Source organism: Mustela putorius, unplaced genomic scaffold (genome assembly GCF_011764305.1).
Source record: "Mustela putorius furo isolate JIRA1106 unplaced genomic scaffold, ASM1176430v1.1 tig00000508_pilon_pilon_pilon, whole genome shotgun sequence".
Lineage (NCBI taxonomy): Eukaryota > Metazoa > Chordata > Mammalia > Carnivora > Mustelidae > Mustela > Mustela putorius.
Window position 1 is genome coordinate 14,808,946 of NW_025421402.1, and position 23,418 is coordinate 14,832,363.

A 23,418-nucleotide genomic window follows, 5' to 3' on the forward strand; every position below is an offset into this window, starting at 1 on the left:
TTAAGATTTTATTTATTTGTCAGAGAGAGCGAGCGAGAGCGAGCACAGGCAAACAGAGTGGAAGGCAGAGTCAGACGGAGAAGCAGGCTCCCTGCGGAGCAAGGAGCCCGATGTGGAACTCGATCCCAGGACGCTGGGATCATGACCTGAGCTGAAGGCAGCTGCTTAACCAACTGAGCCACCCAGGCGTCCCTATACCTACTTCTTAAAGCTGTTTTAAGGATGCAGTGAAGTCCTGAATGTAGAACACTTATCACAATGCCAGGTATACAATAGACACTCAATAAATGTTAAGCCAACGCTGAACTACATGTCTCTTGCATAACAAGAGAATGAAATTCTGATTTTCAAACTAGCATATATGCCTTTAACGTATTATTTCACTATTTCCTTTTTCCCGCCCCCCCTCTCGTACTTCCCTTCCAGTCCTGTTGTTGGAAGGGAAGATAGTAAAATGGTTGCAGGATCCTGCATTGTTCGCAAGTGTTTTGATTTGGTATGTTAGCTCTCTTGTGGATGGCTGCTGGTTCATAATGCATTTTCAAAAAAAAAAAAAGTGTATCTTTTAAATTAAGTTGTTTACATTTCAAATGCAATATGGCAAAATTCAAGTACATTGTCATTATTCCAAAGCCTTAGGTTTCACGACTTCAGATGGTTTCAAAGATGTTTTTCCTCTTCCTAGCTGCCTATGTGATCTTAACAGATGCATGAGCACCATCTGTCGGCCAAAAGGAGTCATGAAGTTCACTTATTTTTCTAAGGGCGGTCTCTCAACTACTGTCTTGTTAAGTCGTCGTTCTAAAATTGACCCAAATGCAGATAAAATTGAAACAGTTGCATTGTTGATTTTTTTAGTGATTTTAGTCTGGAAGGAAGGAATTGAGAAGCTTCTTTAATTGCTCCCACAAGAACTTGAAAAATGAAAGATATAGTTGAGCAAAATGTAGTTTAACAACAAATTTTGTGGATCCAGAATCCTCCTAATCTTTCTCCTTCTAATACATACCTCTCCAAAAATGTCAGACCGCTGTGTTCTTACAGATCTCATTGTAAGAACTACCCAGTACCCCTCCAGTGTTCCCAGATGATAATCCACTAAGTAGGGAGGTTGTTCAGGCCAGAGTCATTCAGTCCCGAGGCTGGGTAAACCTTTGCCTTTCTCCACATTGCGTGCCACTCTCAAGCTTTATATCGGCCATTATACTAGTGTGACACTATTTTTCTACCGTGACACTGTGAAGACCTTTTCTCTTACCGTTCCCCTAACAACTTCATATTTTTTAAATCAATATATTAAAAAATCTGAATTAACATCCAAGAAGATTCTGAGTAGCGCAAATGTAGAAAGGTCAGTGTTTCATGTCTTTGGAGAAGCAATAAAATGAGAAAAAAATCTTGTTTTATTCTAACTTACCCATGTGTTTGCATTTAATGAAAATACTGAAAGACAACGGATCACTGTAAATGATTAAGAACTTTATTATCTTTAAATGCTAAAAAGTTATGGGTACTAGGTATGTATCACCGTTTCTAGTAGTACAAGGTTTTCCCAAGTCTTAGAACTTATGCATTCTTTTTTAATTGGGAAGAAGAGGCATGCTACATAAAATGATAACTCTCTATCTCTTTCGTTTTTGTCTTGTAGTATGAAGTAAAATTTTAGATATTTTATTGATGAAAAAGATAAAGCTCAATCTATTGTTCCTAAGACTTTGTGTTTCATATAATAACATTAATAAAATAGCACAAATCCAAAGAAGTAACTAATTCATACTACAGAAGGGTAAATTCATTAGAAAAAAATAATACCTTGATTAAAAGACATTTTATGTGATATCTTAAGAGCCGGTCAAGCTCTCTGGTTTCATTCTAAAATAGAAATATGTATGCAACAAGCTTATCAGAAAATGCTCTTGGTGCCAAAACCCTTCCCAGCAAACCAGAGAAGGAAGCTTGGGCTCAAGGAGTGATTGACCTATGATGCAGTTCTGCAGAAGGCTAGCCATTTCCTTGGGGAATTCTAGAGCAAAGATGGCGCCTCGACGGTGTCCCAAATTTAGGCAAGGGACCTGAGCCTTCCTAGGGCTTCGCTGAGTAGTCGTGAGGGTTGGACTGCCCCTCAGGGAGAGGATATAACCTTAGGCAAGGCAGCTCATTTGAAGGAGTCCAATTCCGGGTTCTGTCAGGCTCAGTAGTACTGATGAGGGAGCACGAGGCTGGCTGAAGACAAAGCAAATGCTGGCGCCTTGTACCCCCCCCCCATCCGCTTCCCCTCTGTCATATGTGTCGCATCCCTCAGGCAGCCCTGACTGCCATGAACAATAAGCAAATAGTTAACTTGCAGAGCTCACAATCCTGCTAGACAGGAGTCTCCCTGGGTTTACAAATGTTCTAAATCCCACTAACAAAGACGATTGATAGCAGGATTGTGACAACCCACCAAAAAGTCTCCCAACTATCTTAATGTTAATGGCTGGTTTAAAGACAACATTGATCCAGCCCCAAGGGCAAGGCCTCCGGCAGGCCTGGGACATCCAGGCACCTTGTAGGCCCTCTTTAGCATATGAAACTCCACTGACACCTCCCTTCCCCTCACCTTCCCCCAACAGCAGGGTACACAACCTGCCATCCCTCACAACCCTGGGCAGCAGCTCTTCCTGCCCACGGGTCCTGTCCCCGTGCTTTAATAAACCATCATTTTGCACCAAAGATGTCTCAAGAATTCTTTCCTGGTCATCGGCTCCGGACCTCAGCCCACCGAACCTCACCTAGGTTCTAGAACTTCATCAGTACCAAGAGCTGGTGGATAAACCTTCGAACCTGAAGGGACGATCTGGGTGGTACACCTCAGTGTCCATTGCCTCGCTATAGTTACATAAGGGAAAATTCCCCATTGCTTATATTTTTAGTGTTTTGCCTCCTTCACTCATTTGATATATCCAGCCCATCCTTGAAATGCAAATACCATTTAATGTAGACTTAAAGTGAAGTCTAAGATAAAGATGTTAGACTTGCAGACTCTGAGCGCCGAGTGACTTACCAAAATTACCACTTCTTGAGCAGAACAATTGCTATATATTGTTATTATTTATTTATTTGTTTGACAGACAGATCACAGTAGGCAGAGGGGGGGGTGGAGCAGGCTTCCTGCTGAGCAGAGAGCCTGATGCAGGGCTCTATCACAGGACCCTGAGATCATGACCTGAGCAGAAGGCAGAAGCTTAACCCACTGAGGCACCCAGGTGCCCCAAAACAATTGCTATATTTTTAAGTGAAATAATAAACCCTTGTGGAACTATTTTCAATGCCAGTCTTTTAGCCGCACACTTCCTAAACCTTGTGCCAAGGGACTCTGGGGCACTACAGCATACTCACTGGAGAACCACGGAATATTTTTAAATTTCTAAGAAAACACAAGAATGTCAGACAGTGTATGAAATACTACCTCAAAACAGTTCACAGTTTTTACATTAGCTCAAACTGTATTCCTTTTGATGATGAATTTTTGTAGAGCTGTAGCTTCTGGGTACAAAATCCCTGGCATGCAAACATCAATGTGAACCAGAAATGAAGGTGACAAGATCCAATCCAATTGTTAAGGCTTGAAAAATTGTGCAATACCCCAAAATTCACACATCCCTCTAACAAGCAATTGTGATTAAGCAAGAAATATAAAATATATTATTTTCTTTCAATGTAAGTGTACTGCTGTTTAAGATGGTTATGGAGTTGTTGGGACATAATTATGTATTAACACCTATGGGTGCTAAGAAAAAGTCACTGAGCCACTAAAAGTGTCATGAACTAAGAGAATTTGGGAAACTTTCTTTTGACACTTGATCACAGTTGAGAGAAGAATGTATTTAAGAATGGACATGCATGGATCCAGAGCTCCCTATAAGACCAAACCAGTGAGGGGGTGGGAGGGAGGGGGTGGCTGAGTGATGGACATTGGGGAAGGTATGTGCTATGGTAAGTGCTGTGAATTGTGTTAAGATTGATGAATCACAGACCTATACCCCTGAAACAAATAATACATTATATGTTAATTTTTTAAAAAATTTTTAAAAAGACCAAACAAGTGACATTTTATGCCATTAAAATGAAAGATGCTTCTTTCCACTTTAGAAGTACAGAAAGAGGAGAAGGAAAGGGAACAGAAGGAAACAGAAGGAAAGGGAACAGAAAAGGGCCATGGCCTTGAGATTAAGTTCAGCTAAAAACAAAACAAAACAAAACAAAAAAATGCAGACTAATGGAAGCAATATGATGTGGGTGACTCCACAGCATCATGAGGGACTCAAACACCTAGGTTTTCTGCTCTACTTCTTCAAGGTCAATTCAAGTTCCAAGATGGTTTTTGGAGCACTAATAATTTCATCAGGCAGAAAGAGGAAAAGAACAGGCCCACTGTCTCTTAAAGAGAAACTTATAGCCCACATATTTTCTTCACATACCACTGACTGGAGGTAAGTCAGATGTGAGGTGGCCAATATACCCGGGTTTGCCTGTCATTTTCCCAGTCTTATTACTGAACATCTCCTAACCTTGAAAACCTGTCAGTCCCCGGCAAACCAAGGTGATTGGTCACTCTAGTCACATGATCACATCTTGCAGCCAGAGAGACTAGAACAACTAGTTTTTAAGCTGTTAAACAATCAACTCAATTAAAATCAAGCTTTTCTACTAAAGACGGAAAAAATGGACATGCAACTAATACACAGGAATGTAATAGACATTGCTAATAGCAATGTTTTCTGTAATGGCCAGTCATCAAAACTTTGGGCACATCAGTACTTAAAGAGAAGAATAGAGAGAGAAGGTCATTCAGGAGATTGAAAAGGGACTGTTTTAGATAAAGAAAAACCATAAGAAGTGAGAGACATTACGAGAAAAGAATAAATTCCAAGAGGCAGGTTTTACCATATAATCAAATGCTGCAGATAAAGCCTGAAAAGTATCCCCCAGTTGAACTGTAGCTAGAAAGTAATATAGCCATGTGTTGGGGTCCAAGTGCTTTGGATACCTAAGAAGAGAAAAGTTATTAAAAACTGGAGGGGGGCGAGCACAGAAGATGAGAAGAAGGGTCAATGAAAACAAACCTCACTTACAACAAATCTTTACCAGTATCAGCATTACATCTCAGGTTGATCCTGAGAACAGAGATGTTTAATTTTTTTTCCCAGCTTTTTAAGATATAATGGACATATAACATTGTGTAAGTTCAAGGTATACAATGTAATGATTTGATACAGGTTGTAAAATGCTTACAGTAGTAAGGTTGGTTAACCCATCTACCACCTCACATAGTTGCAATATTTTCATGGGGTGAAAATTTTAAGATCTACTCTCTTAGCAACTTTAAAATATGCAGTATAATGCTGTTAACTATAGTCATCCTTCCGTCCCCAGAACTGATTCATGTTGTAACTGGAAGTGCCCTCTGACCATCGTCACCCAATGAGATGTCACCTCACCCCTGTTGGAATGGCTATTACAGAAAATAAAAATAAATTTTTAAAAAAGAGCTAACAGGGGCACTGGCTGGCTAGTCAGTTGAGAGTCTGACTCGTGATTTTGGCTCAGGTCATGATTTTAGGGTCATGAGAATGAGCCCCATGTTGGGCTCCAAGCTTAGTGTGGCGTCTATTTGAATTTTTTTTTCTCTTTCTGCCCCTCCCCTTGCCTAAATAAATAAAATCTTACTACAAAAAAAAAAAAAAAAGATAAATAAATAACAAATACTGGTGAGGATATGGAGAAAAAGGAACCCAGAGCACAGTTGGTGAGAATATAAATTGGTACAGACACTATGGAAATTAAAATGACTCAAAAAATTAAAAATACAACTACCATAGGACCCAACAATTTCACTTCTGGGTATAGAGGTGAAGGAAATAAAATCAAAATCCTGAAAGGATATCTGCCCACCCATGTCCATTGTACTATTCACAATAGCCAAGACATGGAAACAGCCCAGATGTGCTTCATTGTTACCAAACACTAGTGCCTTAACACTCTGTGAGAACATACATATTCTTTGCCTTGGACTCCTTGTTTCCTCTGACAAAGAGCTTCCTATAATTTAGTTGCTCTGACCTGGCTGTGTCTTTCTTCCTGGCAACATCACAAAGTACTTTATCTGTGCCCGCCATAGACACTGCCCACTTCAACACGTGTTCAGTGAAAAAGAGAGGATCAGGGGTTTAATTCTCAAGCTTTCCTGTCTATGATCATAAGATTCTTGAAGTGATCTTTCAGAGATCATGCTTCTTTATGAAGCAGAAGTTACGGTTTCTGATGACTAATGAAACATAACTTCATTTAAAAAATAGGATTCCAACTGCCCAGTTACTCCAGCTTGCTCACTCAATTACGTCACCACATAACGCTTACTTAGGATTTCAAGTTCATTGGTCATCCCTCTGCTTTATCCTTATGTATCAGTTTCCCACTGCCTTTACATCTTTTTCTGGCCAGCTTAAATTTCATGGCCAAGCACACCAACCACACTGTTTCAACATCCTTACTTCGCCTACCCTCCTTGTCCTGGCAAATCTCAGCCATGATCCATCCAGCTGCCCAGTTTGTCCATGTCAGCAGAATGGGACCCGAGCATCACTAAAGAAACTCACACCACAGGGGTAGACGCTCTCACCCATTCTTCACCGAGAGCTACTTTGTTCTCAAAATCAAACCACTGTATCTAGTCACCTCATTTTAAACTCAGCAAATGACCTTGCTTTCGACCTCATAGAACAAAGAGAAGCCATCCACTAGGAACTACTTCAGCCTCAGCACAGCTGCAAAATCCTACCCTTCTTTTTTTTTTTTTCTTTTAAGATTTTATTTATGTATTTGACACAGAGAGATTGATCACAAGGAGGCAGAGAAACAGGCAGAGAGAGAGGAGGAAGCAGGCTCCCTGCTGAGAGAGAGCCCCATGTGGGGCTCGATCCCAGGACCCTGAGATCAAGACCTGAGCTGAAGGCAGAGGCTTAACCACTGAGCCACCCAGGCCTCCCCAAGATCCTACTGTTCTGATGGAAGTGGTGGCTCTTTCCATGCATGCACTGGACTTTATCTTCTCTGGTTTTCTTTCTTGAAATCTTGTCAATCACCTGCAGCCATACTCCAGGCTATTTTGTTTTCGTTTTTTAATTCCTTCCCCGTGCATAAGAAAGCAAAAATCTCTCAGAATTTAAAAAAAAAAAAAAAAAATCCTTTCTTGAGTCCTTCGTTCCTACTTTCTCTTTGCAATCAGGTATCTCAAATAAGTTTTCATGTTTGCCACCTCCATTTATACAATCCCAGTCATTTTGCAATTTACTCTAATCTAAATTCTGTTCCTAACACTCTACTGAAATGACTTTCAGTGAAGTCACCAATGACCATGATGTTCCTGTATCTAATGAATATGTTTTACACCCTTTTGCATGGACAGGGAGTCAGGACATGATAGGACTTAAGAGTATCCAAGTTGATATTATGGTTTTGCCAAATGCTGGCTGTGTGACATAGGGTAAGTTCATCAGTATCTACTTTTGTATGTAAAATGAAGACATTAGGGGAATGTACCTAAGAGTTGTTTTGAAAAGTAAATGAGATAAAGGATAGCACAAAATATATGAATAAACATCAGGTTTTTGGTCATTTATTTTTGTCTCTCTGTTTTACAGGAAACAGTTTTTCAGGAATTTCTCATATTTTTGCACATCTTGAGAACAGAGGCACTGATTGCTTTTTGTTGTGGAATATCTTTTCAAATATTTTGGAAGGTAGAGATTTTCCTCAGAGAGTAAGCATTTTATTTGCTGCCCAGACTTAAGAAGTTATATGAACTTCAAGCAAGATAATAATAAGAAAACCACACTTCTCTAAAAACACGGGGCAAAGGTTTGAACAAGTTACAGAGGAGTGCATTTAAATGCCAAGAGATGCTTCGTCATGGCCAGCAAGGCCCTGTATGGTCTCTCACAATCTGCCTCTCGAGTTTCATTTCCTACCGCTTTCTTCGTCGACCATGACCCTTCTTCCCGTTCTTGCAAAAATCAATTCCTATTCATGCTTAAGCTCCATCTCTGTGTTTCTCCCATTCTCTGGAATATGTTGCCTACATCCCCAAGTGACTGATTTTTCACCAATTAGAGGCAGCTCCTGATTACCCAAACTAATTTTATTCTCTCCCTCTCTCTCCCTGTCACATTACACTACTTAATTTCTTCCTAGCACTTCCACTATTTAATATCAGTTTCTCTGTTCATTTGATTATTTCCCCTTTATTAAGTTGAGCCTCTCCATAGCATCTAAACTCTATTTGTGTAAAGCTATTGTATGTCTTCTTCAACGCTATTATCTCAAAGTCTAAAAGAAAAACTGACAGAATGCTCAACATTTGATGGTTAGATAAATTAACAAGTAAATGGATATATATGTCATACTAATCACTGACTTCACGAACGAAGACACATAATTATATTTAGATATTTATATCCTTAGAATGTTCTCTTGTTGTATGTATCTACCTGCACCTCTCCAGGTCCAGCTGTATTTTTGTACCTACATAATGACTTTGTAGATTAACTCTGCCGTCAGTTATTTACTGAATTTTGGTGGGTTTATTTTTTTTTTTTTTGGATTTTCTAAATTCAAACAGCCTGAAAGCTTCATCATCTGTTTCATCATTTCATCGTATGTTCTAACCCACTGAAATTTAAAAGCTTAATTATTTGTTTCCGTATGAGACTAGATTCTCCTTGAAAGTAGTCCTTTTTGTATCTGTTACAACACATGGTGTGTCATTGAACAATATTCATTAATTTACAGGTTGGTTGATGATGAATTTAAGATAATAGATTAAAAGTCAAAATAGGCAACAACTATTTATAAATTAAGAAAAAATGGTGATAACAGGAAGGAGGTTGTAGTTCTCGAACCACCTGGGATACATGGCTGCCGTCCTTTATAGAAATTAGCCTCAGGTTCATGGTTCTGAGAGTAATTGTCCAGTTCACTTTTCTCCTATTCTTTTTCCTCCATCTTCTCAATGAAAATAAACAACACTTGATATGCTGGTGGTTGTTAGTGTCTGACTGTCTGTGAATCACTTTACTTTGGTCTGTCTCCAAAGCTGTTGTCTAAACCATAAAAGAAAAATTGTGGTACTTGGCAAACTCTCCTCTTCTTAAACCATCCCAAACCTATCAGTCCTGTAAGTCTTGCTCAAATTCTTACCCTTCCCAAAGTCTTCCTGGGCTGATGTGGTCCAAATTAATATTCCTCTAACACTTTTGTGTATCCCTCTTTGTTCTTGGCATGTAGATAAGTAAAAGTTTCCTGTAAATCTTCACTGAATAAATTAATTATTTAATCACTCAGGCAGTTTAGTATTGAAGGTGTAGGAAAATAATATACCCCGAATCTATTAGAAAACCAATATGTTTTCAGAATTGAAAAGAGAAAAATACAGAATCCAAGTAATTAAGGGACGCAGAGGGATAAGCAATACTACGGATATGTAAAACCTAGGTTGAAGAAAAATAAAAGGATATCAGGCACCCAGAAAAATCAGATGGATCCTCCCTTTAAAAAGTAAATACATATAAAAAGAACTTACTATGATTTTAAAAGGAAAAGTGGATCCTTTATCAAAAGCAAAGGTGATCTGGCTCGGCTGCGGTACCATGTGAAGGATTAAAGAAAACATAATGCTCTTCAGACACAAAGGTGACAAGAGACTGGATAAAAAGAAAATTGAAATGTGGAATACAAGAGAGTTCACGACACAAGGAAAAAGTAAATGGAAAAGGAGGGAGAAAAAAGCAAATCATTTATCAAAAGGTGAGCTAGAAAATAGGGACACCTGAACGAAAAAGAAAAAAAACCACAGCCGTCCTCTCTAGAGTGTGCAGAGCAAAGGCAGACTTAGCGAAGGAGACATAAAGTTACTGCCTGAAACCCGGGGCGCTACCCCGGGCCAAAGAAGACGAAGGACACGATTGATTGACGCACCTGGGGTGGAAGCGGAGATAAAGCGAAGCCGCTGAGCTCCACGAAGGGCTTGAAAGATAACCTTGGAGTATATTAAAAGACTTAAACAAAAACAGGTCAGACACAAAGGGAATCCATCAACTGCCGAGAAAAATCCAGCGTTTCCACTGCCCCAACCAAGAACACTCGGTTAGCATGAAGCACGCACCTGAGGACACACGGTGCATACGAGTTGGAAGGCGTCCCTGCGCAGGGAAGGGGACCCAGGCAAGAACTTGAACCTGCAGGAGCCAGCGGGAGGCGGCTGGGCGCCCCGGACTTGGAGAGGGACAGGGGGACACCCTCGCCCAGGCAAAGGAAAGAAAAGGCGGAGAAGTAATAAATAAACAGCATCCCCCAAATCGGATCTGAGATTTGAAAAAAACCCAAAGTAATGTCAGAGGGTTTGCAAGGGAGGTGGGGGAAAGTGATGCTGTTGGCACTTTTGCGTTAGATTTGAAAATGTCATTGAATAAAAAATTCTTTCTTGTTAAGGTAGAATAATTATTAAATTGATATTTGCAGAAAACCAAAGCACAGGAACTGCAAAGGCTGTCCTTGTATGTGTATAATTGCATGAAAGAAGAAAGGTAACTCATAAAAAAAGGAAAAACGAAGAAATGAGTTGGTTTAATCTGGTCATGCAGAAAAACAACTGCATGGGGAAAACTTCAAGAAAAGTAAATACATAGAAAATGAAACAAGAGGAGGGTATGTGCTATGGTGAGTGCTGTGAATTGTGTAAGACTGATGAATCACAGACCTGCATCCGTGAAACAAATAATACATTTTATGTTAATTTAAAAAATGATGTATTATTATGACAGTTTAAAAGAAGAAAAAAAAAAGAAGATGAAACAAGAGATCAAAGTAGATTTTCCTGGATCAAGAGTGATGAATGCCCTTCCCCCAAAACAGTAGGGGACAGCAGTCCACGTGGAATTGGGCATTAAGACGACACATCAGTAGTTCCAATGGTGAGGAGAATTAATAGAAGAATTTTTAAGTTGAATGAAAAGATCATGTTCTGTGAACATCTTTAAAATTCACTATTGAACACTTGAAGAAAATCATTGCTTTCAGTGTTGTGGTCAGGAGAAAGGTGAAGATTTTGAAAGAAAAAGAGAGAGCCTAAGAGAGGTACTCTACCCTTAGAACCTAGCAGTCTAATGAAGGAACAAGAAATAGAAGTGCATAAATAAATAGGTATGTACTGGGGCGCCTGGGTGGCTTGGTGGGTTAAAGCCTCTGCCTTCAGCTCAGGTCATGATCCCAGGGTCCTGGGATCGAGCCCCATATCGGGCTCTCTGCTGAGCGGGGAGCCTGCTTCCCTCTCTCTCTGCCTGTCTCTCTGCTTACTTGTGATCTCTATCAAATAAATAAATAAAATCTTTTTAATAAATAAATAAATAAATAAATAAACAGGTATGTATTAAACAATGTTGGGTTAATGTCAAAGTAAGTAGCATCCACCACAAAGGGCAGAATAGCTCAGGATGAAAAAGTGAAGGAACGGCTGGCCTAATCCAGAAAGTTTTCACAGAGAAAATGGAATTCGGAAGATCCTTTGGGAAGTAGAAAATGGGAAAGGCCATGTCACAACACACATCACTATCCCTTTTCCGAAAAGGAAGGTTAAAGCATCTCAAGGAAAAATGGCAGCACATGTCTGTTCTGCATTTCTCTTTGTGAGGCCGAGAGGACAGCAGAGCTTCTTCCCGGACCGAGTGATGGCGGACCACTCGGAGTCCTTTCCAGCTCTGTCAGTGGAGGGGGCTCCCTCCCCCCTGCGCTCCATTAGAGAGATAATGGAAAAACCAACAAAAAACAATCGAGGATGTGAACAAAGTCAGACACACACCCGCGCCGTGTCCCTCAGGTGTAAAGGGTGGCAGAGAGCCGCGAAGACGAAGTTAAGGCAGTGAGCCAGCTCAGAGGTGACTTCTGTGAGAAGCGGGCGCAGAAAGTTATGCTTCTCCATAGAGGCCAACGTTCCAAAAGCATGGGGGAAAACGGACCGACAGTTCCCAGGGACAGTGTCTGATTTACGTCCTGCACCGCGAGCACTAAAGGAGCCAAGGAAGAAAGGAAACAGCTGGAAATCAGAGAATGATCCTGCCGTGTAGAGGTGTGTAAAGACAGACTGCCCATTCCTGTCAGGCCGGCCGCACTTACTGAGTGTGCGTGTTCTCATTTGACCCAAGAATGAATGAGAAATGCAGTGTCCGTGGAAAAATGGATATCCTGGGGTGATCAGAGATAGGGGGAAAATGCCTATAAATAAGGATCAGGTACCATGTTTGTTGAGATAAATTGTGAGAAAAGAAACAGGAATATCTTGCGGGGGGGGGGGGAGGGAGAGGGGCCTTAAGGTTCCTTTATCCCACTGGGGAAAAAGTCAGCAACCCCTAGAAAAAGGGGGGAAACAGTAATGGTTGGGGGGCCTATGAGGAATCAAGTCTGCACTTAAAGACAGAGCTCACGACATGGACTTATGAACTGGAAAATGCCTACAAGACCCTGCCCAGGGGCACCTGGATGGCTCAATGGGTTAAAGCCTCTGCCTTCGGCTCGGGTCATGATCCCAAGGTCCAGAGATCAAGCCCCGAGTTGGGAAATCTCTGCTCAGCAGGGAGCCTGCTTCCCCCTTTCTCTCTGGCTACTTGTGATCTCTGTCAAATGAATAAATAAAATCTTTAAAAAAAAAAAAAAAAAGGCCCTGCCCAGCCTGACCCGGCATTTCTCTAACCTTGCTTCTTCTCTCCCCCTCACGAACTGCTCTCCAACTCCACAGACTTCCTCCCCGTATCCCTGCACACCAGCGAACCCCCCAGATTATGGCATTTCAATTCCCGTTCCTGTCACCAGAAACATCCCTCATTCAGATATCAACGTAGCTCACTCCCTCCCCTCAACTGGGACTTTTCTGGACACCTTTTAAAATTGCACAATTCTGGGCACCTGGGAGGCTCAGTCAGTTAAGCATCTGACTTTGGCTCAGGTCATGATCCCGGAGTCTTGGGATCCTGGAGTCTTGGGATCGAGCCTAGCATTGGGCTCCCTGCTCAGTGGGAGCCTGCTTCTCCCTCACCTGCTCCCCCTGCTTGTGCTCTCTCTCTCTCTCCCCACTCTCTCTGTTAAATAAATAAATAAAATCTTTTTTAAAAAGTAAAATAAAACAAAATGGCAAAATCCTCCCCACCCCCGCAATACACACACAGCAGTGCCCACAGACACATTTTTTATCACCATTCCCCAGTGTGGGTTTTTACCCCCATAAGCATTTAATGGCTCTCAGTACTATAAAATTTTGCTTATCCACTCAGCCTTCTTGTGTCTCTCTATCTAGGATGTAAGGATTATGAAGGCAGCAATTAGTGTTCATTTCTGTATTACTAGACCTAGAAGGTTGCCTGGCCTATGTGCTCTATAAATATTCAGAGACTTAATGAATATTTAAAAAATTAAAAGTGTAGGGGTTCCTGGGTGGCTTAGTCGGTTAAAGCCTCTGCCTTCGGCTCAGGTCATGATCTCAGGGTTCTGGGATCGAGTTCCGCATCGGGCTCTCTGCTTGGCAGGGAGCCTACTTCCCTCTCTCTCTCTCTTTGCCTGCCTCTCTGCCTACTTGTGATCTCTGTCTGTCAAATAAATAAATAAAATCTTTTTTAAAAATTAACGGTGTACTAGCTTAGTATTCCAATAGAAAAAGACTGAAAGTTCCACGCCCTAAAGAAAAAAGGACAATTAAACCATGGACAAAAGAAGGTGTTTCATGGTTTTAGTTAGCTGAAGACTACATCAATGGATAGAAGCTAATGTTGGAGAAAGTTTCCTTAAAGACTTACTATTTAAAAGGAAAAACAATTCCCCTTCCAGCACAAAACGGGAGGATAACAACTCTTTAGAGATATTTTCTGCACCAGGGGAAGACAGTTCCACTGTTCTTAGATAGAATTTTTATGAACTGAGGGATGTAGGTAGAAGACCAGACTGGGAGGGAAAAAAAAGATAATGAATGGAGTTGATACTTGATAATTCTTGTGGAGACAATGAGGAATGAGGCGCACCACAGATGAGAAGTACACATTGCCGCTACCTCAGAGAACATTCTAAGCAGGACTCTGAGAAGACCAAGTAAATATGCTGAACATGAGGGAGAGTGTCTATCGCTACAGAGCTGCTGTTTTGCACTGATGAGTAAGCAAACCGAATTCATGAGGTTGAAAACCCAGGTCATCGTGGGACACAAGGAGTCAGAAGACGTTGGCTCTGCTAAGTAGAGGCACTTCAAGAAAAAGTTAGAATAACTTCTTGATGATGAAGAAGAACTATATAATTTGTAGACGTTAAAGACGTTTAGAGCCCTGTTGGTATGTTCTGATAGAACAAAAACAGTCGTGTGAGAAATTTGCTCATTTCTCCATAAGCTTAGCAATGAGATCAGGTTGTGCACACCAGACGCACATTCACCGTGTCTTCCCCATTGTGACGAGCGTGGAACTTGGCACGAGGCCTTTCTCTTAACACACTCTGAACAAGTGTTTACCTGATGTAATAATGCATATACGTGAAAAGGCAAATAATGACCCCAGAGTCTGTTTCAAAAACCAGGCACAACGCTCCATATTCCTACGGGGAAGGTGAAGATTAAGAGGGACGCTTGCAGTGCCCAACAGTAAAATCCACACACTGTGCAGTAGAATAAAGTCAGAGGGACCTCAACTAAGAGAACTAGAAACATCTCTTCCTCTCCTCAAGCGAGAGAGGCAACTTGCTCTCCTAAAGCAGGAAGTATTGCTAGATGTTTGCAGTGAGCGGAGATAACACACCCGAGCCGAGCCGCATGGGAGGCAGAAAGGTGTACCGGGGGCCACACAGAGCAGCAGTAGTAAGAGAACAGAAGGTGACGGCGTTAGACGTCTGTGCTGGGACGGAGAAGAGCCATATGCACCTGTGGCACATCGGGGAAAAATACAACAGACTTGGGCACAGAGGCAGAAAGATGACTCACGGGGGATGGCTTATAAAGATCCCGCGCTTCCCTGGAAGGAAATACAGGGCATCTGGATCACATTAGGAACAGATGAAACGTACAGGGGGTGGGGGACGGTGCGTCTGGAGTCTGCAGGGGTGCACCGGGCTGAGGCAGACGTAGGGGGAGGACGAGGGGGAAGGACCAATGCCGCTGACCCAGGCTGGGAGCAAGAAGAGCGCTCTTAGGAACGCTGGAGGAAAACGAGATATTCCCGAGTCTCACTAGGGGAAAGCGAGGTACTTTATGCTAACTGACAGATGTAAACGCTATTAGGGAACCATGGTTACAGGCGAAGCCTTACGATATTTATCAAGAATGGAAATAATAATTATAAAGTGAAGGAAAGTGGATATACTTTGTGCACTGGTGACAGGTGTGTGACAGGGACTTCATCCCACCTGAGTGTTTTGAGCTCACAGAAGGGCAGAAGAACACACCATAAGAGACGCTTAATCTCACAAAACAAACAGGATGGCCGGGGGGAGAGGGTGGTGGGGTGATGGACATTGCGGAGGGTGTGTGCTATGGTGAGTGCTGTGAAGTGTGTAAACCTGGTGATTCACAGACCTGTACCCCTGGGGCTAATAATACATTATATGTTCATAAAAAATTAAGGGAAAAAAAAAGGGCAGATGAGAAATATAACCATGAGGAACATGACAGGGGAGTGTGGAGTCTGCCAGGGATAAAAGAAGAAAATCTGAAAATAAAATCCTGGAATGCACTAGAAGAACGTTTAAAACATCTGAGCTGGGGCAAATCACTAAAGATACTTCCAGCATCTAGAAGAAACAGTACCCATGGGACTGACTGAGGGAAAAGAAGAAGAAAATCATGAGTTACGAGAGTGAACAGAGGGTTCCTCCAACTGAATACAGATATTATTAGGCTCTTCTAGGAGACAGTAACCCAGATTTTACTTTTTTTTTAAGATTATATTCAAGGATTCTAAATGGGGAAAACTATTCATGAGCCTATGTGTATGAGTGTCACGGGGAACTATAGTTTTAGGGAATATTGCTGGGACATGCCACTTGCCCTCTCGACGCACTTGGTCCTATGTGAAGCACCGATTATTTACCTAGAATGTCAATAAAATTGCTTAGCATATAATAGCATTGATTCGGCTTTGGACGCATAAATGTAACAGATCAGGGAGCCTGAGTAGCTCAGCTGGTTAAGCATCTGTCTTCGGATCAGGTCATTATCTCAGGGTCCTGAGATCGAGTCCCACATCAGACTCCCTGCTTGGGTAGGGAGCCTGCTTCTCCTTCTCCCTCTGCCGCTCCCCCTGCTTGTGCTCTCTCTCTCTATCTCTCTCAAATAAATAAATAAAATCTTTTTTTTTTTTTTAATGTAACAGATCATCCTCTCCCCAGATCGCCAAAATTTGATTCTGTGGGTCAGTCCTCACCTAAGGAGAAGACATAGAGAAGTCATTTCAGGAATGACAACGTGTGGCACATCTTCACCCCTGCAAATTCCAGTATCCACCACTTGCTGCTGTCCTGGGACACCTGGCTGCCTCTCTGGAATGGGCGACTGTGTTTCTTGCAGAGAAAATACTGTGCTGAGCTACAAGACAGAAAGTGAAGGCAGGAAATTGAAGAGGTCAGGCTTTCCGACAGAAGAGAACTCTGCATTTATTGTGCAAAGAACAAAGAAGGCTGACCGGGTACCACTTTTGTCTAGGGTTACCTGATTGATAGGTCATCCCAGGAGCCAGAAGTCTGTCCTTGTCCTAGGCTCTCTTCTCCTGCTTGGGTGTGTGTCCAGTCGGCAACAAGTCTTTTCCTCTCTATCCCCAGTGCCATTGTTGTGGTTCTGCCCCTCCATGTTTCTCTCCTAGACAATAGCTTCATAACTTGCCTTGTGGACTTCTGTGTTGCTACCCTCAAAATATATCCTCTGCTGTGACCAAATCAATCCTGTCTTACTATATCAGCTCCTTGCCTATTTATTTGCCTTTAATAATTTCTTCTGACATGTAGAAATGAAGTTTATGCTACTGGAAAGTGGAAAGGGCAGATAATTTCATGACCTCTACACATATGCCTTTTCATACCCATTGCTCCAAGCTCCCCTACCCCTATCCATTTAATGACTCAGCAGCACTGAGATGCTTGTCAGCCAGCACAGACCCTGCTGCCCCACACCTCAAGACCTCAGCCATGCCAATACATCTCTCAGAAATCTCTTCTTTCCTTCTCTATAGGATGACCTACTATTTCTTTAATGGTCCCACCTAGGGTCACCTGTCTCTGTGAAGCATTCCCTCCTATGTTCAAGGTCAATAATCCTCTCCTCGAGCCACTCATATAATGCTGGCCCTGTGCATAGCACACTGGAATTTAACTACTGGTGTAAGCATATGCCTTCCCTTCTGGATTGTGATTTTCTTAAGACAAAGACTATTTCTTATGCATCATTCTAATCTCAATATTTTGTAAAATGCTATGTGTAGTCAGATTAAAATCTTTGTTTTTCCTTCTATAGAGTACAAATTAATTGGATGAGAACAATCTAGGAGAAAAAGAGAAGCACTAAAAGTGCCAAGGAAAATAATAAGAGAGCAGATATTAAAAGAAAATTAAATCAGAGAAGTTAAAGTGTCTTGAGATAAAAATAAAAAATACAATAATTACCTATGAAACTTGATTATTGTATCAAAGTGGCAATCCATCTATGTTTTAAGAGGTCTGCGATGTCTGAAAATTATACACAGAAGTCATGAAGATTCTCTGTGAGAAAATGATATCTATATAGAGTTACCCTAACTAAAATATAATATCTGTGTTATGGAAAAAGAAACAGTGATGTACTGCCAAGATAATAGAGAATAGCAAAGTGATTACTGACTGTTTGAATGGAAGAATATAATGCATTCTGCCTGATGTACCAAATAAAAGAGAAGTTTTATAAGGCAGCAGAAGAAATGAAATGCTCAGAAACTCTTAACCACAGAAGAGTAAGTACAATAGCCTGAAGTTCAAGGAAGAGTCCCAAACCATAGACATAATATGAAATATGAAATTGATGAATAATAGATAGAAGTGATGATAAATTTTATTTAGCATGAGAAGAGAAATGGCAGCTTATCTGCTGAGCAAGGGGAAAAGACCATATAACTTGGGACAAGTAGAAGAAAAAGTGATGGTTTCACACACTGAGAATAGAAAAGAACTTTCTGAACTTGAGCAGACTTAATAGAGAATCCCATGATGAAAAAGAAAGGGAAGAACTTGCCTGTGGGGCCGTAACACTAATGCTAGTGATATTAGAGGATGGCCTCATGGAGGGAAGGGTGCTGCTCCTGGGGAGCCAAAGGAAGGATGCCCAAGAAGAAAGAACCAGCCCCCTACTCAAAGAAGAGCCTCTAGACAAGACAAAAAAAAAAAAAAAAGAGTAGAGAAGCTCTGGCCCTCATTTCCAAAAGAATAACATATGGTGTTGGTAAAAATGTGAGAAAGACAAGGGGTATAGGATATAGAACTAAGAAAACACTTAGATATGTAAAAGGAATCACTTTGATTTTAGACGCTATGGGAGAAATCCAATGATAAAAGTATGAGAAGATTTGATACACCAGGCATACAAAAAGAAGAAAGAAAATATCACTCTTCTAGACCCTCCACAGGGAAGGAGGAAAGATAAACTTTTTAGGCTTAAGAAACAATGTTTTCCTGAGAAACGGAGTAAAATTTTCAAAAGAGAGTTCTGAGAACATGTGGGGGACATGAAAATATGAGTAAATTGAGTAATAAAAAAGTGTAAAGGGAAATTTACCATGAAATTTAGTATAGTAAAATGGGAAATAATTAACGTGTATAGAAAGAGATACAGAGTCTTCACCTAAATGCAAGTTCGCAAAATCAGGTTTCTTTAGGAGAGACAGGAAGTGAGAGACAGAGATGGTGAACAAAGATGGTAGCCAAAGAGAAAGAAAGAAAGAGGAAGCCAATCAACCCTTCATCTTTCCCCAGTCTATACGGTGGCCAGCCTATTGTAAATACTGAGACACAAGGAAGTTATGCCATACTTCGGTGGACACTGAAGAAGATTAGTACACGGGACAGGAAACCCTAGGTTTGTTTTGTTCTTCGTTTTTTCAAATTTGAGAATGTTCTGTGAATAAAGATAACTTTGAGATTTTCTATTGTTTAGAATTGGTCATAAAAGCTGTGAGGTCTACCCCAGTTTTTATGTAATGGCAAAGGAAAAAATTCACTACTGAATACTGAATTTAAATGGAGAATAAAAAACCAAAACAATATTGCATTTTAATTACACCCTCAATTTTGTGTACATTAAATATACCGTTAAGAGGCAACTGGGTGGCTCAGTCAGTTAAGCATCCAACTCTTGATTTCAGCTCAGGTCATGATCTCAGGCTCCTGAAGTTGAGCCCCACATCTAGCTTCCTGTTCAGCAAGGAGCCTGCTTCTCCTCTCTCACACCCTCTCATGCACTCTCTTCCTCTCTCTCAAATAAAAAATAAATAAATCTGGGGCGCCTGGGTGGCTCAGTGGGTTAAGCTGCTGCCTTCGGCTCAGGTCATGATCTCAGGGTCCTGGGATCGAGTCCTGCATCGGGCTCTCTGCTCAGCAGAGAGCCTGCTTCCTCCTCTCTCTCTCTCTGCCCGCCTCTCTGCCTACTTGTGATCTCTGTCTGTCAAATAAATAAATAAAATCTAAAAAAAAATAATAATAAAAAATAAATAAATCTTTTTTTTAATTCCAGTTAATTATATTTGTTATTGATGGGAGTTTTCATGGATATGTTTCTGTATATGCATACCAAATGCGTATACCTATCTACACTGTGAAAGGGCCAGCACTAAGTGCTATGGAAAATGAAACTAAGCACAAGACATTGTGCATATCTTTTAGATAATTCTGATCAAGTTGAGTAAAGTGAACATGAAAAAATGGAATACTAACAAAGGAATTAAATAACTTATGTTAAAAAGCAGCTTAAGAAATAGCACATTCTGGGTGTTAGCCTGGGTGGCTCAGTCAGGTAAGTCTTTGACTCTAAATCTCAGCTCAGGTCTTGGTCTCAGCATTTGACTTCAAGTCCCACATTGGACTCCCCGTCCGGCATAGAGCTCACTTAGAAGGGAAAAAAAAAAAAAGAAGAAAGAAAGAAAAGAAAAAACATAATTTCTTGTTATTATTTTCAAATAACTCAAAAGAAGTATAGATAGAGGGATTGAAAGCAAAATTTCTGGAATTACCTGGAGAAATTTCACGGAGAAGAAAGTCCTATTAGCTAAACCTGGAAAAAAGTTATACTTAATCATGCAGAAAAAGAAACAGAAGCAAGGATTATGACTTCTGAGTACAGAAACACTGGAAATAAAGCACAAGCAGATAAAAAGTTATATCCTGGGTACTATCAAGAAGAAGAAAAAAATCAAATAATTACTAAGTACTTCTATGGGCTGCCAGGCAATCTGGAAAACCCATCATGACCTGTTACAGGGCAAGACGTGAAATTAAATCTCAACATTATGTGTTGCCTTGATTTCTGGCAAACAAGGAGGGCCTAAAATGGTCTACCAGCAAGTTCCGCTCCCTGTTCCTCTCCGATGGGTAAGGTGCCTTAGCTGAATAATACTCTTTCTCGAAGGACCAGGCACAGTTCTTGCTCATCCCTGAATAGCAGGCTTTGGTGCCCTGTCAGTCCGCAGAATTATTCAAACAAGGGAACGACATCCTCGCACTGGGACCAGGAGATACACTGTCCTCTTGATACTATGAAGCCTGCCTCCCACCTCACCTGGCTGCTCACTCTGTTCTTAGTGGAACCCCTAAGTGACCCCTGTGCCATGGGGCATCCACCTCCCACAAGTTAGGAGTATATGAGACTTATAAGTCTGGTGCCAGGTGTGTTTGTTTGGTCATCCCCATAACCCTAGCGCAGGGATCTCTCTCTCACCAATGGGCTAAAGAAGAAGCAATTAGGGGCGCCTGGGTGGCTCAGTGAGTTAAAGCTTCTGCCTTCAGCTCAGGTGATGATCCCAGAGTCCTGGGATCGAGCCCCACATCGGGCTCTCTGCTCAGCAGGGAGCCTGCTTCCTCCTCTCTCTCTGCCTGCCTCTGTGATCTGTGATCTGTGCCTGCCTCTTGTGATCTCTGTCAAATAAATAAATAAAATCTTAAAAAAAAAAAAGAAGCAACTAATCTGCTTAAAAAGAAACAAAAACAAAAATAAAAACAAAACCAGAAACAATGTCTTGACCTTATGTCAGACCAACCGAGAGAGAATCTCTGAGAAGAAGGGACTTAAACACTCCACCCCAGTGATTCAAAAGTCAACCCTGAACTTGAGAACTACTGTCTTAAGGGAAAGGGCACGCTCTCCCTTTTCACCATTTCCATCTTGGACTGTGCTTGCAAGGGCACCTTAAATATGGTAGAACAAGAAGATAGAAGAACTGCACATCCTTGAAATCTCCCTGGACCCTCAAACAAGCCTAGAGTTTTATATAAGATTTAAATGTCTGCTAGCATGCTAGGATACATCTCTTTCACAGCAGCCAAACCTACACCTTCGCTAAAACACAGACTTTGGTCATGATTCCCGTCACTGTCACCTACTGGGTTATCTACTCACACACAAATTCTTGAACACCCTCCCGCTGAACTATTGATTTCATCTTCAGAAATGGAGGAAATTATTATTTTGCACCCAATTATGGAGGAATCATAGCTAAGGATTTTAGAGTAAATGCCAGGCATGAGTGGACCAAAGTTTAAAACTATTCAGCTTTGTCTAGATTCTACAACCAACAGTTTCCGCAAACAATAATGGTCACATTTTACAGATAAGAAAATTAGGTCACAGAGAGGTTAGGAGAAGTTCTCAAGGTTATACAGCTGGCAAATGGTAAAGCTGGGGTACTCATCCAAACGCTTCATTTTCAGAATCTGTGCTTTTATCTATTATATCATACTAAGGACTAGTTAAATGAGAATTAATATATGAAAGCACATACTAGCATGTTTATCATATATTAGATATAAATAATTCTTTCATCCTTCCCTCTCTTCTTCTAACCTTCACTGAACAAACACCCTTACACACCCACATGCACTCACACACCACACTTACACTTCTTTTTTTCTTCCTGTCATGAGATTACTTAGAATAAAATGTCCTTTTCCAGAAAATGATATTGAGGTGGAGTTGGAAAGCAATGAGGGGAAATTCTTTTGGCATGGATAGGAACATAAAATCTCTACCTAATGTGAAAAGACGATACTCCATTTCCCCCACCAATCTCCATCCAACCCCCAATCCAAAATACAAAACTAAATGTCTATCTACTGTCCCAACACAAAATTCAACATGTAAAAGTGAAATGAAAGTTCACTGATGATACTTATAACAGTAAAATAACATGCAAACTTTTCTTTGTCCATAAACAGAAGTTAAGAACAACATACACAATGAAAATTCTCGGTCCTGAAAATAAAAAAATTAAATATAGATGCCCCAAGAAATGTCACAAATGGAATGCATGCTGAAAAGAGAGGTCCCTCCCTAAAGGAAGGAAAAGCCTGTCACATACTAGACACATAGACAGGAAAAGATGTCCTGGCGGGGCAGAGAGAAGAGTATACTCCTGGAGCATATGGTAATAAAAGATGAGACATTTGAATACAAAGAGGAGTATGACTGACCCACATGTCATAAAAGATGACACACTTGAGATGCCATAAGGGAAAAGATGACTTATCAGAGAAGTTAGCAGGTAAAATATGGGATGTTTCACTATTACAGAGATGGATGTTGGCCTGTGAATAGCTCTTCTGAGTCAGGTTACCATGTGTCTTTTGTTCCTTTCATGTTGGGGGTGGAGTGAAAGACCTTCTAAGGAAGTCTCCTGAGATCTTCCAATCTGACCAGTATTCCCCTTGTTTTTACTGAATGCATTTAATAATTCAACAAAATGTGTTTCCGAATCTGTTAAGAAAAGCAGTATGATTTTTATTCCAAGAAGCAGTAAGCAAAGCCAGAAAGTCTCCAAGCAAGTCCAGGAATATACATTTTCTAATAAATGGTTCCAATAAATGGTGCCTGCCATCTTGGCTTTAAGACATTGTTGAGCTGTCTACTTCTTCACCCATATTATGCATATCATACTCACTGAGAGTAAATTCACCTGTACAACTCTACCCTTAGAATGTGTTTGGGCTCTATTCTGCTTTGAAAGGTGAACAAAAAAGAAACCCCACACTCATTGTGGTTCCAAGATAGGCTAAAACCTTCAAAATTCCAAAGACCAAATTATTTTCAAACATTATTTTATTAATCAACTAAATAATAAGATGTCTAATAAAATG